We start from the raw sequence: 15,704 nt of genomic DNA, 5'->3' as shown, positions 1-15,704 counted from the left end.
TTGGGAAGGATAGACTACTCCCACTTCTTTCCTTAGCCATGCATGATTTCCACCAAAACTGCTTCCAAGTCAGTACGCACTGCCTCTATATCGCAGGTCAGTATCCTCCAGTACCCTCCTTGATTAACAGAGGTACTCTCCCTTTCCCTTTTATCCTGTTTTATTTGAGTAGATAATTGCCTGGAATATTGAGAAATGGGAACTGATCACACTGCAACCATGTTTCTGCAATTGCTATGAGATCATATTCATATTGCTCTCTATGCTATCAATTCATTTATCGTATTGCATTTGAATAAGGAATGTTAAGCTTCCACTTTTTACAGTGATTTACAATTCTAGACATGCTCAGGTTTACATATTTTCATTTACAATTCTGTGCTGGCCTGTCATCTGCCTGCCAGCATCCCCCTCGCTATCCTGCACACTGACCTTTCATTTTCTCTGGATTTATTAAACCCTCCATTCTTGGGACCTTCCCCTCTCCTTGTTAGGTTAAAGCTCTGTCTCCAATCCCAGCTCTGGGATTCTCCAACACAGTTCAGGTAGAGCCCAGCCCAAAGGAACAGCCTTTCCCTTTGCCATTACTGGTGCCAGTGTGCCATGAATCAGAACCCTTAGGGAAGTATACACCAGTGGGTATATAAAGCTAGTTTTTGGAATGAGAGTCTTGGCCGATTTCCAGCAGTTACAAGTTGGATCTTTTTCATTGATGCCCCACAGGGGGAGCTCTAACTTCACAATCCGCTCCAGGGCACTGTTCCCTCTTTGCATTACTGAACTGGACTAGAGGATGTGAGCTACAGGGAGAGGTTGTGTAGGCTGGGACTATATTCTAGAGGGTGTTAGCTATAGGGAGAGGTTGTGTCAGCTGGGACTATATTCTAGAGGATGTGAGCAAAAGGAAGAGGTTGAGCAGGCTGGGACTCTATTCCTCCTGCACTCCAAAGGAGGTTGAGGGGTGATCTTATAGAGGTGTATAAGATCATGAGAGGAATAGATCGGGTAGATGCACAGAGTCTCTTGCCCAGAATAGGTGAATCGAGGACCAGAGGACATAGGTTTATGGTGAAGGGGAAAAGATTTAATAGGAATCTGAGGTATTTATTCACAAAATGCTGGAGTAACTCAGCAGGTCAGGCAGCATCTCAGGAGAGAAGGAATGGGTGACGTTTCGGGTCGAGACCCTTCTTCAGACTGATGTCAGGGGGGCGGGACAAAGGAAGGATATAGGTGGAGACAGGAAGATAGAGGGAGATCTGGGAAGGAGGAGGGGAAGAGAGGGACAGAGGAACTATCTAAAGTTGGAGAAGTCGATGTTCATACCACTGGGCTGCAAGCTGCCCAGGCGAAATATGAGGTGCTGTTCCTCCAATTTCCGGTGGGCCTCACTATGGCACTGGAGGAGGCCCATGACAGAAAGGTCAGACTGGGAATGGGAGGGGGAGTTGAAGTGCTCGGCCACCGGGAGATCAGTTTGGCCAATGGAATCTGAGGTCATAAGTGATAGGAGCAGAATTAGGCCATTCGGCTCATCAAGTCTATACTCCGCCATTCAATCATTCAAACTGTCCCTTCTAACTCCATTCACCTGCCTTCCCCCCGTGCCCCTGACACTTTTTCACACAAACGGTGGTGGGTGTATCGAACAAGCTGCCAGAACACCAAAACATACATTTAACACAGACTATAAAACAACAAAGAAGGAAGGGATGCAACAGACATTTGGCGAGGCAGCCATTGCAGGCACCACCCAATGACATCCATGGCCAGTCACATCTTTACATCTCCACCTTCCCTAGAGACTACTCCCTCCGTAACTCCTTGGTTCACTCATCCCTTCCCACCCAAACCATCCCCTCCCCAGGTACTTTCCCCTTGAACCACTGTGGATGTAATACTTGTCCTGAGACCTTCTCCCGCACCTCCATCCAGGGACCACAGCAGCCTTTCTGGGTGAGCCAGAGGTTCACACGCTCCTCCTATAACCACATCTTCTGCATTTGATGCTCCTGATGTGGTCTCCTTTACATTGGCGAGACCAAGCAAAGATGAGGCGACAGTTTTGCCGAATATTAGTGCTCAGTCCAACAATGCCTGCTGGAACTTCTGGTTGCGAACCATTTTAATTTCCCTTCGCATTCCCACACAGACCTCTCAGTCCTCGACCTCCTCCATCATTTTTAAGTAACATGTATATGAACGAACTGCAGATGCTGTTTTACACCAAAGATACACACAAAATGCTGGAGTAACTCAGCAGGACAGGCAGCATCTCTGGAGAGAAGGAATGGGTGACGTATCGGTTCCTCACAACCCATGAGATTGTCACCCATTCCTTCTCTCAAGAGATGCTGCCTCTCCCACTGAGATAGTCCTACTTTTAAGTAACATCCCTTTTCTGCCCTTTTGATTCTCCCACTAGCCCCCACTTGTCCCCACCCACTTCCCCCCCCCCCCACCTTCATTCATTCCCATCAAATTAACTCACAAGGGCAACAACTCTTGCAAAATGTTTAAAAAGACACCGATACTTAACACTCTAAACAAGTTAAAGACTTACTCTGCAAGGGTTAGGCAGTTAACAAGACAAGAACAGAATCAGACAGACCTTAAGGAAACATTTAGGCTTTAACACTTTAAAGCAAAGAAATACTGGAAGTTGTTGGTCAAGATTGTGGGCAGTGCAGTGGCACAGTGGGTGGCACAGTGGGTGGCACTGTGCAGTGGCACTGTGCAGTGGGTGGCAGTGAGTGACACTGGGTGGCACAGTGGGTGGCACTGTGCAGTGGCACTGCGCAGTGGCACAGTGGGTGACACAGTGGGTGGCACTGTGCAGTGGCACTGTGCAGTGGGTGGCAGTGAGTGACACAGTGGGTTGCACAGTGATGCAAAACCCATCCCGTTGACAGGGGATGATCTTGGTCAGGATTTTGTGGTTTCTTTTTCTGATTCGTACTCGTGGTTCGCTCTTATTTTCATTATTTTGTCCATTTCTTTACGTACTGAATACTTTCTCCTCTGTAATGTACATACATATATGCTACCAGCATCGCCTTGGCAGGGGTTCCATTACATAGTGAATTTCCCATTATCATATGGTGTAACTCAAACCCACTCAAATAGGACTTGAACCTGAGTTATTTTCATTTTACTCACGGTTATTCCAACTTTGGCAGTGCCCTTTTCCCTACCTGGAATTCACATGGATACTTTTAATTTCGTTTATTTAGTTTAGTTTAGAGATATAATGCAGACACAGACCCATGGGCCCACCGAGTCCGCACCCACCAGCGATCCCTATATGCTAGGACTATCCTATACACGCAGGACAATTTACAATTTTTACCAAAGCCAATTAACCTACAAACCTGTACGTCTTTGGAGTGTGAGAGGAAACCGGAGCACCTGGAGAAAACCCACACGATCACAGGGAGATCGTACAAACGCCACACAGACAGGATTGAACCTGGGTTTCCGGCGCTGTAAGGCAGCAACTCTACCACCGTCAGATAGTAGTGGCAGAAAAGATAAGAAGAAGAGTCAGGGTGGCTTAGTGGCGCAGCGGTAGAGTTGCTGCCTTACAACGCTTACACCGCCAAAGACCTGGGTTCGATCCCGACTCAGGGTGCTGACTGTACGGAGTTTGTATGTTCTCCCTGTGACCGTGTGGATATTACATAGAAACATGGAAACATAGAAAATATGTGCAGGAGGAGGCCATTTGGCCTTTCGAGCCAGCACCGCCATTCATTGTGATCATGGCTGATTATCCACAATCAGTAACCTGTGCCTGCCTTCTCCCCATATCCCTTGATTCTGCTAGCCCCCAAGAGCTCTATCTAACTCTCTTTTAAATTCACCCAGTGAATTGGCCACCACTGCCTTCTGTGCAGAGAATTCCACAAATTCACAACTCTCTGGGTGAAAAGGTTTTTCTCATCTCAGTTTTAAATGGCCTCCCCTTTATTTTTTGACCAGGGGCCACAGCCCAAGAATAATAGACATTAGGTGCAGGAGGAGGCCATTCAGCCCTTCGTGCCAGCACCGCCATTCAATATGATCATGGCTGATCATTCTCAATCAGTACCCCGTTCCTGATTAAGGGGAGGCCCATTTAAAACTGAGATGAGAAAAAAACTTTTTCACCCAGAGAGTTGTGAATTTGTGGAATTCTCTGCCACAGAGGGCAGCGGAGGCCGATTGAGATCTTCGGTTTTGTTCCACTCCCCAACGACGTACAGGTTTGTAGGTTTCGTGCTGTATCTCTAAACTAAACTAAAGTCAAATCTCACGACTGCTTTGCTCACTCAGGTCAGCAGAGCAGGCTTTTTATACCTTACTTGTTGACAACTTAACTGCAGCAAGTCACGTACTATGGTTGCAGCAGCTAAAGTATATTTCGCAATCTGCTGTGAACGACTACATCAGTCGCCAGCGGCCAGTCTCGGATGCCTCTGGGAAAGTAGGTTTATTTTCTCTTCTTGCTGGGCGTCCCTGTAGCTTTGTGCTCACAGACCTGGTTCCTCTCAGTTTGGTAAAACATGTTCCGTAGCCCATTAAATATTTGCTTAGCACAGCAGAGAAGCCCTGTAATCCCATGGTTCAATGGTTCTTTATTATCACATGTACCGAGGTACAGTGAGATTCTTTATCTGCCGACAGTTCTGTAAATTATTACTCTTCGTGTCTGGTCCACGCACTTGATCTCCTGGAGCGGTGCCTGATTCAAGATGGCTGCGGCCTGCGGCAGGCGTCACCTCGACCTGGATCGGCCAGCGACCCGTGGTCCCGCTCTTTGCCCGGCCACCGTTCAGCCCCTGTGTTCAGGTGCCGCCTCCCGCAGCCGACCTTGAGGGCGCGGAAGGTACGTGAATTATGTGGGACATATTTTTACCAGCGAGGGTCTCAAGGCTGACCCCTCCAAGACAGCGGCCATCGGTGCAATGGCGGCGCCGACTGACGTTACCGGCCTACAGCGGTTTTTAGGCATGGTCAATTATCTCGGGAAGTTCGTTCCCAACTTTAGCGAGCTCTCGGCTCCTCTGCGTCAGCTCACGCACAAAGACACTGCCTGGCTATGGGACGAGCTGCAACAACGTGCCTTCGACACGCTCAAATCCAAATGTCGTGCCCTCCTACACTGGTTTATTTCGACGTTGACCAGCCCGTCACACTCACCTGTGATGCTTCCCAGTACGGTCTCGGCACTGCATGCCTGCAAGCTGGGTGGCCCGTTGCATATGCGTCTAGAACGTTGACGGAAACAGAGACGAGGTACACGCAGATCAAAAAGGAGCTGCTAGCGGTGGTCTGCGCTTGTGTCAAGTTCAATGACTACATCTTCGGCCGGTTGGTGACTGTTGAGACAGACCATCAGCCGTTGGTGACGATTATCAACAAACCCATACACGCAGCGCGGCTGCAGCGTATGGTGCCGCGGCCACAGAAATATGACGTTACCTTTGTTTACAAACGGGGCAAGGGCATGTACCTGGCTGACACGCTGTCTCGTGCCCCTTTGAAGTCCTGTGCACAACATGCTGCCAAGAGGGACTCCCTGGTAGTGTTGACAATCGACCACATAGATCCCTCCTGTCGGGACGCCCTGGTGTCTTGCACGGCTGAAGATACCACGCTTCAGACACTCACCTCTGTCATCAGGCATGGATGGCCGTGCAAACTACATGTACTTCCGCCGGCCGTTCAGCCCTACTTTCCTATCAGGGACGAGCTTACTATTGACGACGGGATCATCCGGAAGGGTCACAAGGCTGTGATCTCAGCCTCACTCCAGCGCGGGTACTACGATGCCGTGCACAGAGGGCATCCCGGTGCAGACCGTGCGGGCGGGCAAGGACATGTTCTTCTGGCCTGGTATGGCTGACGCTATACGCCAGCGTGTGCAGTCCTGCGCCGTTTGTAACAGTATCACGCCACACCAGCAGAAGGAGCCGCTGCTGCTGCACCCCGTTCCTGACCTCCCCTGGTCCCTAGTGGCTGCCGCCCTTTTCGAATGGCACGGTCACCGGTTCCTCATCCTGGGGGACTCTTACTCGGGGTGGTTCGAGATCAACGTGCTTTACTCCACTTCCGCAGCGGCTGTCATCAAAAAGCTCAGCCGCCATTTCTCTGTCCATGGTACACCTTGCACCCTTGTCTCCGTCAATGCTGGGCAGTTTACCAGCCAGCCAGCGTTTCCGGGACTTTGCGAAACGTTGTGACTTTCGACACGTCTCCAGCAGCCCTGAGTATCTGCAGTCGAACGGGCTAGCGGAGCGGGCAGTCCGCAGTGCGAAGCAAGCCCTGGAGCGGGCAGTCCGCAGTGTGAAGCAGGCCCTGGAGCGGGCAGTCCGCAGTGTGAAGCAGGCCCTGGAGTGGGCAGTCCGCAGTGTGAAGCAGGCCCTGGAGCGGGCAGTCCGCAGTGGGAAGCAAGCCCTGGAGCGGGCAGTCCGCAGTGTGAAGCAGGCCCTGGAGCGGGCAGTCCGCAGTGCGAAGCAGGCCCTGGAGCGGGCAGTGTGAAGCAAGCCCTGGAGCGGGCAGTCCGCAGTGGGAAGCAGGCACTGGAGCGGGCAGTCCGCAGTGTGAAGCAGGCCCTGGAGTGGGCAGTCCGCAGTGTGAAGCAAGCCCTGGAGCTGGCAGTCCGCAGTGGGAAGCAAGCCCTGGAGCGGGCAGTCCGCAGTGCGAAGCAGGCCCTGGAGCGGGCAGTCCGCAGTGCGAAGCAGGCCCTGGAGCGGGCAGTCCGCAGTGCGAAGCAGGCCCTGGAGAAGTCCAGCACATCGGGTTCAGACATCTTCTTGGATCTCCTCAATCTCCGCAACATCCCGTGGGACACAACTCTCGGCTCTCCGGCTCAGCGCCTGATGTCCAGGCGGTCCCGCACTACACTGCCCATTTCCAAACAGCTGCTTCAGCCGGAGGTCCACGACCCTGCTATTGTTCAGACCCTGCTGCACCACAAGAGGCTGACCCAGAAGGTTTGTTACGACCGATCCTGCCACCCCCTTCCCCCGTTGTCTGTGGGTCAGGTTGTCCGACTGCAGTCCACATGGGTGTTGTTCAGGAGGTGTGTGCGGAGCCCCGGTCTCACCTCATTCAATCGGAAGGAGGCCTGTACAGGCAGAACCGGAGACACATCTTGCCGGTGAGCGAGCCGATGCCATCACAGTGGGTCCTAAATGAGTTGCCGGATGACCCGGGCGATGTGTTATGGTCGGATGGAGGTAACGATGGTCAAGTACCCACAGACCTGGGGCAAAAGACAGTTTCAACACCGGTGAATGTGCCGCCAGTGGGGCTGGTGCCAGTGTCTCAATCGCCTGCGAGGCCTGTGGTGGGATCCCTGGGAAAGCCAGTGTCGGTTGCAGCATCCCCAGCGAAGGGGGCCTCGGAGGGGCCTTATCGGACTCGTGCGGGACAGATCTGCAAGCCCTATCCACGATATAAGGACTACGTCTAGGTGTGTTCCCAGGACTCTTGCTGACATGATCATCCCATATTTTATGCTGCCTTGTACTTTGTGTTGCTGTGCGTCAGTCTATTATCTTTGTGCTTTTGCATGCTTGTGTGTAGTTGTAAGTTGTAAGTAGTTGTAAGGTTAAACCCTAAAAAGGGAAGTTGTAGATCAATCCCCTAGGTGGATTGATCCATGCCTGACTTTCGTATTGCTGACCTGATCTAAGGTCCATGCCTGACTTTTGTAGTGTTAACGGCATTATGCTGCTGATTAAATTCGTTTCACTTTGTAACCATGAGGTGTGCCATGCAGAGGTTTTCTCACTTGCTCTCTGCATTGTATTTGTAATAAAACGCTTATATAGAAGTTAAACGATTTGTGGAAATCTACACTTCTTACACGACCCCTCCGGTTTGTCTCACTGTCTCTTTGTTCTTGCGTCTGCCGGCTTCTTGATCCTATCCACCCTCCTCTCTGGTCCACAGAGGCGAGCAGGGGCCGGGCTCGTGGACTCCCTCTTCAGGGTGGGCATAAACAGGCCCTTCGGCCCACAATGTCTGTGCCGAGCATTATGCTAAGACCAACTCTTGTCTGCTTGTACATATTGCGCTCAATTTATGGCATATCCATATGCTTATCCAAAGATCTCTTAAATACCACCATTGCATCCTCCTCGACCACCACCCCAGCAGCACGTTCCAGGCACCCACCACCTTCTGTGGAAAAAACTTATTCCGTAGGTCTCCTTTAAACTTTACCCCTCTCACCTTAAAGCTGTGACCGCTAATATTTGATTTTTCTATCCAGGGGTAAAGAGTACTGAGGATAGTTGACTTCGGTTGTCGTAGGTTGTCGCCTGTGTGGTCGTAGGTTGTCGTAGGTGGACGTCCTACTCACGACGATTGGGTCGCCGGTTGTCGGCAGCTTGCCGTAGCTTGACGTCGTCTAGGTGGTAGGTTGTTGTAGCTTGTCGTAGACATTGTCGTAGGGGGGGTCCAGTCGCCGTTTTTTCAGCGACCTGCTACAACTATGACAGTCGCCGGCAGTCGCCTAAAAAATCGCCTCAGTGGGACAGTCCCTTAAATATGTCAATGCTGTACAGGGGTGAGGATGGGGTGTTGGTGTTGTACTGATATGCGTCGATAATGAGAAACAATGTCTACCCACTGTGCCACCCACTGTCCCACTGAGAAACAATGACCAAAAGTGGGTGGTTTTGCAGATGGTGAAGATGGCTGTCAAAAATTATAGCAGGATTTTGATCGGTTGGCCAGGTGGGCTGAGGAATGGTTGGTGGAATTTAACACAGGGAAATGTGAGTTGTTGCAATTTGGGAAGTTTAACATGGGCAAGACCTACACAGTGAATGGTAGGGCTCTGGGAAGTGTTGTAGAGCAGAGGGATCAAGGAGTGCAGGTACATAAAAAGCTAATGGCATGTTGGCCTTCATTGCGAGAGGATTTGTTTCGGAGCAAGGAAGTCCTGCTGCAGTTGTACAGGGGCCTGGTGAGACCGCACCTGGAATATTGTGTGCAATTTTAGACTCATAATTTGATGAAGGACATTATTGCTATTGAGGGTGTGCAGTGTGGGTTCACCAGGTTAATTCCCGGGATGGCGGGAGTGACATATGATGAAAGAATGGGTCGACTGGGCTTGTATACACTGGAATTTAGAAGGATGAGAGGCGATGTTATAGAAACATATAAAATTCTTAAAGGATTGGACAGGCTAGATGCAGGAAAATGTTCCTGATGTTGGGGGAGTCCAGAACCAGGGGTCACAGTTTAAGAATAAGGGGTAGGCCATTTAGGACTGCGATGAGGAAAAATGTCTTCACCTAGAGAGTTGTGAATCTGTGGAGTTCTCTGCCACAGAAGGCAGTGGAGGCCAATTTACTGGATGGTTTCAAGAGAGAGTTAGATTTAGCTCTTAGGGCTAAAGGAATCAAAGGATATGGGGAAAAAGCAGGAACGGGGTACTGATTTTAGATGATCAACCATGATCATATTGAATTGGCCGTGCTGGCTCGAAGGGCCGAATGTCCAACTCCTGCACCTATTTTTCTATGTTCCTACATAGTTCTTTGAGAGTGGCGTCACAAGGAGAAAGAGTGGTCAAAAAGGCTTTTGGCACATTGACCATCAGTCAGAGTATTGAATAGAGAAGAAAGATACAAAAAGCTGGAGTAACTCAGCGGATCAGGCAGCATTTCTGGAGAAAAGGAATAGGTAATGTTTCGGATCAAGACCCTTCTTCAGACTGAGCATCTCTGAGCGAGGGGAGAGGGAAACGAGAGATATGAAAGGTACGCAGAACAAATGGATAAAACACAAAAGGAACAACGTTGATCAAGGAATGGTGGAACCTACAATGGTCCATTGTTGGCTGCGGGGACAATGATAATGAGTGATACAAACAGTGAAACTCAGCAGGATGACAGTCAAACTAGTAGGACAAATAGCGTGGGGGAGTGACGGAGAGAGAGGGGAGGCAAGAGTTACTTGAAGTTCGAGAAATCAATATTCATACCGCTGGGTTGTAAGCTGCCCAAGCAAAATATGAGAAGCTGTTCCTCCAATTTGTGTTTGGCCTCACTCTGAGAGGGGAGTTAGTGTTTGGCAACCGGGAGATCACGTGGGCGGCACGGTAGCGCAGCGGTAGAGTTGCTGCTTTACAGCGAATGCAGCGCCGGAGACTCAGGTTCGATCCTGACTACGGGTGCTGCACTGTAAGGAGTTTGTACGTTCTCCCTGTGACCTGCGTGGGTTTTCTCCGAGATCTTCGGTTTCCTCCCACACTCCAAAGACGTACAGGTATGTAGGTTAATTGGCTGGGTAAATGTAAAAATTGTCCCTAGTGGGTGTAGGATAGTGTTAATGTACGGGGATCGCTGGGCGGCACGGACTTGGAGGGCCGAAAAGGCCTGTTTCCGGCTGTATATATATGATGATAAGGTGGACTGAACGAAGGTGTTCAGCGAAACGATCGCCCAGTCTACGTTTGGTCTCACCGATATATAGGAGTCCACACCTAGAACAGAGGATACAGTAGATGAGGTTGGAGGAGGTGCAGGTGAACCTCTGCCACACCTGTTGGGATCCCTGGACAGAGTTGAGGAAGGAGGCAAACGGGCAGGTGTTGCATCACCTGCGGTTGCAGGGGAAGGTACCCTGGGAGGGGGTGGTTTGGGGGGGAAGGGATGAGTTAACCAGGGACTTGCGGATGGAACGATCTCTGCCGAAAGCGGAAAGGGGTGGAGATGGCAATTCGTGGCTAGTGGTGGGATCACATTGAAGGTGGCGAAAATGTGGTGTATGCAATGTCTGATGGGGTGAAAGGTGAGGACTAGGGGGACTCTGTCCAAGTTGTGACTGGGGAGGGGGAGCAAGAGCGGAGCTGCGGGATATCAAGGAGACCCTAATGAGGACCTCATCTTTGATGGAAGAGAGAATCCCCATTCTCTAAAGAATGAGGACATCTCAGATGTCCTGGTATGGAACACCTCATCTTGGGCGCAGATGCGGCATAGACAGAGGAATTGGGAGTAGGGGATAGAGTCTTTGCAGGAGCAGGGTGGGAAGTATTGTAGTCTCGATAGTTGTGGGAGTCAGTAGATTTATAATAGACATCAGTCGATAGTTTATCTCCTGTGAAGAAGACAGTGAGATCAATGTAGAAATTGGGAGGTCATGCTGCAGTTGTATTAGACGTTGGTGAGGTAACATTTAGAGTATTTTGTTCAGTTTTGGTTACCATGTTATAGGAAAGATGTTTAGCTTAGTTTAGTTTAGAGATACAGTGAGAAACAGGCCTTTTGGCCCACTGAGTCTGCGCTGACCACCGAACACACCGTACATTAACATTATCCAACACATTAGGGACAATTTTATATTTTATCAAAGCCAATTAGCCTACAAAACCTAGAGTCATAGAGTTATAGAGTGATACAGTGTGGAAACAGGCCCTTTGGCCCAACTTGCCCACACCGGTCAACATGTCCCTGCTACACTAGTCCCACTTGCCTGCGCTTGGTCCATATCCCTCCAAACCTGTCCTATCCAAACCTGTAAGTCTTTGGAGTGTGGGAGAAAACTGGAGCACCCGGAGAAAGCCCACAGGTCACACGGAAAACACTGGCACTGTAAGGTAGCAACTCTACTGTTGGTTTCTGAGGATGTTGCCCGATCTCAAGAGCTATAGGGAGAGGTTGAGTAGGCTAGGACCTTATTCCATGGAGTGCAGGAGGACGTGGGGTGACTTTATAGAGGTGTACAAAATTAGGAAAGGAATAGATTGGGTAAACACACAGTCTTTTGCCCAGAGTAAGGGAATCGAGATCCAGAGGATTTTGGTTTAAAGTGAGGAGAGAACAATTTAAGAGGAACCCGAGGGGTAATTTATTTTACACAAAGTGTGGTGGGTGTATGGAACGAACTGCCAGAGAAGGAGGTTGGGAAGGCACTGTCACAAATTTTAAGAAGCATTTAGATAGGTACATGGATAGGATAAGTTGTGCGGGATATGGGTCAAACGCAGGCAGCTGGGACCAATATAGATGGGGCATGTTGGTTGGCGTGGGCAAGTTGGGCTGAAGCGCCTGTTTCCACGCTGTATCGTTCTATGAGTCCGTGTGTACCAAGATGTTATTCTGAAGAGATCGGCATTACACTGTGGGGGTCAGCGAGTTAGAGGAAATCGGTGTTGAATTGAGGGGGTCAGTGTGTTGCTGAGAGGGGTTGGTGATGCATTGAGCGATTTAGCATTGTACTGAAGGGGACGGCATCACTGAAGGGTCGATGTTGTACTGAGGGGGTCGGCATTGTACTGAGGGAGTGGCATTGTAATGCAGGGGTCAGCATTGCACTGAAGGGTCGATGTACTGAGGGGGTCGGCATTGTAATGCAGGGGTCAGCATTGCATGACTATACATATTGTACTGAGGGGGTCGGTGTTGTACTGAGGGGGTCGGTGTTGTACTGAGGGGGCCGGTGTTGTACTGAGGGGGCCGGTGTTGTACTGAGGGGTTCGGTGTTGTACTGAGGGGTTCGGTTTTGTACTGAGGGGGTCGGTGTTGTACTGAGGGAGCTGGTGTTATTTTGAGAGAATGGTGTGTTGCAGGAGTCGGCATTGTACTGAGGAAGACAGCATTATACTGAGGGGCTGATGTTGTACTGAATGGGTCTCCATGTTACTGAGGGGGTTGGCGATGTACTGAAGATGTTTGTGTTGTACTGAGGGTATTGTGTTCTACGGTGGGGGTCTCCATGTTACTGAGGGGGTTGGCGATGTACCAAAGATGTTTGTGTTGTACTGAGGGTATTGTGTAATACGGTGGGGTCTCCATGTTACTGAAGGGGTCAGTGTGTCACTGAGGGGATCAACATTGTACTGAGTATGACAGCGGTCTGCCCCAACAGTTATTTACCTCAATCTGTAGCCCTGTCAGACAAAGGAGTGGCTGAGACTGGACCTTGTTTTGACGATGCAGACTCATCGTGTAAAAGGCAGTGTGCGAGTGGAACTTGCCGTTGCCGTGGCAACAGTGGATCAAAGTAGCTGTGTTTTGCAGCTACTCGCCAGGGCACTGACGGAAATGCCGGCTGGGTGTTGGGTCCATCATACACTGGGGAACGACAGCCTGTACCCATGAAATCGTGCTGACTCCCAGCTCACAGATGTGAGGGGGCAATGGGCACTAACTATCTCATTAATCTGGCGACTAGCTCCTGGTGGCACTAGTTAACTGCTACTGGTCTATTGACCGGCTACAGGTGGCTCTCAGCATTGTACTGAGGGAGAAAAAGACAGTAACCATTCACCTTATGATCATGTACCTTATCTGTGCCCCTCGTGATATCGCAGACCTCTGTAAGGTCATCCCTTAGCTTCCTATGCTACATGGAAAACAGTCCTAGTCTACCCTGTCTCTCCTTAGAGCTCATCCCACTAGTCACAGCAATGTGAATCATTTCCGCGCTACCTCTTGTTTAACCGCAATCTTCCCTATAGTTTGGCGTCTAGAACTGCACACAATATTCCAGGTCCCGTCAGACTGCCCAGTGCTGAGAGGAGCAGCTAAGAGTTAGGCACATTGTGATTAAAACTAAAGGATTGCAGATACTGGAAGACCCAAATAAAACAAGCAGAAAATGTCTTAATGGTCAGGTAGTCAGGCAGAATCAATGCGAAGAGAAACGAGTACCTTTTCAGGTCAGTGGAATTGGGGAAGACTATTACCCCTTAAGTATGTGAATGATACGTTTTTGACACGTGGTTATGTGGAAGGAGCGGGCAGACGAAGTAGAGGCAGATACAATTACAGCATTTTTAAGGCAATTGGACAGGTACTTGGATGTAAAGGATGCAGGTAGATTTAGTGTTAATGCAGGGAAATGGGATTCATGTGGACAGACATCATGGGTGGAATGGACAAGTTGGGCCTAATGGGCTATTTCTGTATTGCACAATTCTGTAAATAGACTATGGTCCTATCTACACTGCCTATTGCACACTACACCCACTGTATGACTAACGTTGACATTCCCCGGCTGTTACACCTCCCATTTGCTATGTAATGTCCAGAGTCTGCTCATCACAGTGCCCATTACAGACCTCCCAGTCCATCACACCTCTTTTATACGCCATTTATTTCACACCCATTGGATATATAACCCAGATTAAACAGCCCCCATTATCCAAATTCACTTCATCAAATCCACTGCACACCTGTCTTATATACCCATGGCCTAATCCATCCCACAAGTTATATACACACCTGATAAGTACTCTTGCGATACTCCAGATAAACCTCTACACCTACCTTGTTCAATATCCATTGTTTACTGATACAACTGAGGATATACGTTTCCTGACAAATGCATTCTGTGTGTTATACATAAGACTGATAACAAACATCACTGTATAATGGACAGTGAAGAAGTTTATTTACAATTATAATGGGATCTTGATCAACTGGGCCAATGGGTCAAGGAATAACTGGTGGAGTTTAATTCAGATAAATGCGATGTGCTGCATTTTTGGGAAGACAAACCAGGGCAGGGCATACTTAGTAAATGGCAGGTGAGTGTTGTGAAACAGTGACCAAGCGAGACTTAAAATACTGGAGTCATTCAGCGGGACAGGCAGCATCTCTGCAGAGAAGGAATGGGAGACGTTTCGGGTCGAGACCCTTCTTCAGAAATTCCACATATTCTTCAGAAGAAGGGTCTCGACCGAAACATCACCTATTCCTTTTCTCCAGAGATTCTGTCTGACCCGCTGAGTTCCTCCAGCTTTATGTGTTTATCTTCGGTTTAAACCAGCATCTGCCGAGAGGTTGGGTGGCACAATGGTGTAGCGGTAGAGTTGCAGCCTGATAGCGCTAGAGAGCCAGGTTTAATCCTAAATACGGGTTCTGTCTGTACAGAGTTTGTACGTTCTCCATTTGACCACGTGAGTTTTCTTCAGGTGCTCCTCCCATACTCCAAAGACATACAGGTTTGTAGGTTAACTGGCTTCTGTAAATTGTCCCTCGTGCGTCAGCTAGAATTAGTGTATGAGGTGATCGCTGGGCGGCGTGGACTTAATGGGCTGAAGGGCCTGTTCCCACGATGTATCTCTAAAGTAGTCTAAAGGTGCAGGTACATAGTTCCATGAGGTGACAGGTAGACAGTTTAAGTCAAGTGGAGTTTATTGTTATATACACAACTTAAGTCAAGTTTATTGTCAGTTGTACAAATATGGTGAGGTACAGGTCCAATAAAAATCTTGTTTAGCAGCATCACAGGCACATAGGCAGCGCACACAAAACAGAAATTATACATAATACATAAATTACAGATAAATTCTAAAAGACAATAAAAAGACAAAAAAAGATTGTGCAACAAAAACAAACCATTAGTGCCAACAACAATTTGAAATTAAAAGTCCATAGTAGTGCAAACAGTGATCCAGAGTGCTTCATTGCTAAGGTATGGTGAGTGTTGGGCAGGTCAGTTCAAGAACCTGATGGTTGTAGGAAAGCATCTTTTCCTGAACCTGGTGGTGTGGGACCTCAGGCATCTGTACTGATGGTAGCAGCGGGAAGAGAGCATGGCCAGGATAGTGGGAATCCTTGATGAAAGAGTCAAGAAGCTAGTTTCAAAGGCCCAGGACTTGGAACGTGCTGATGAGTTTGGAGGGAATGATTGTATTGAATGCCGAGCTGTAGTCAATGAACAGCAGTGTGACAAATGTGTTCCTGTAA

The sequence above is a fragment of the Rhinoraja longicauda genome, chromosome 14, assembly GCF_053455715.1.
Source record: "Rhinoraja longicauda isolate Sanriku21f chromosome 14, sRhiLon1.1, whole genome shotgun sequence".
Taxonomy (NCBI): Eukaryota; Metazoa; Chordata; class Chondrichthyes; order Rajiformes; family Arhynchobatidae; genus Rhinoraja; species Rhinoraja longicauda.
The sequence above is the reverse complement of the archived record's forward strand: the minus strand, read 5'-3'. Positions refer to the sequence as shown.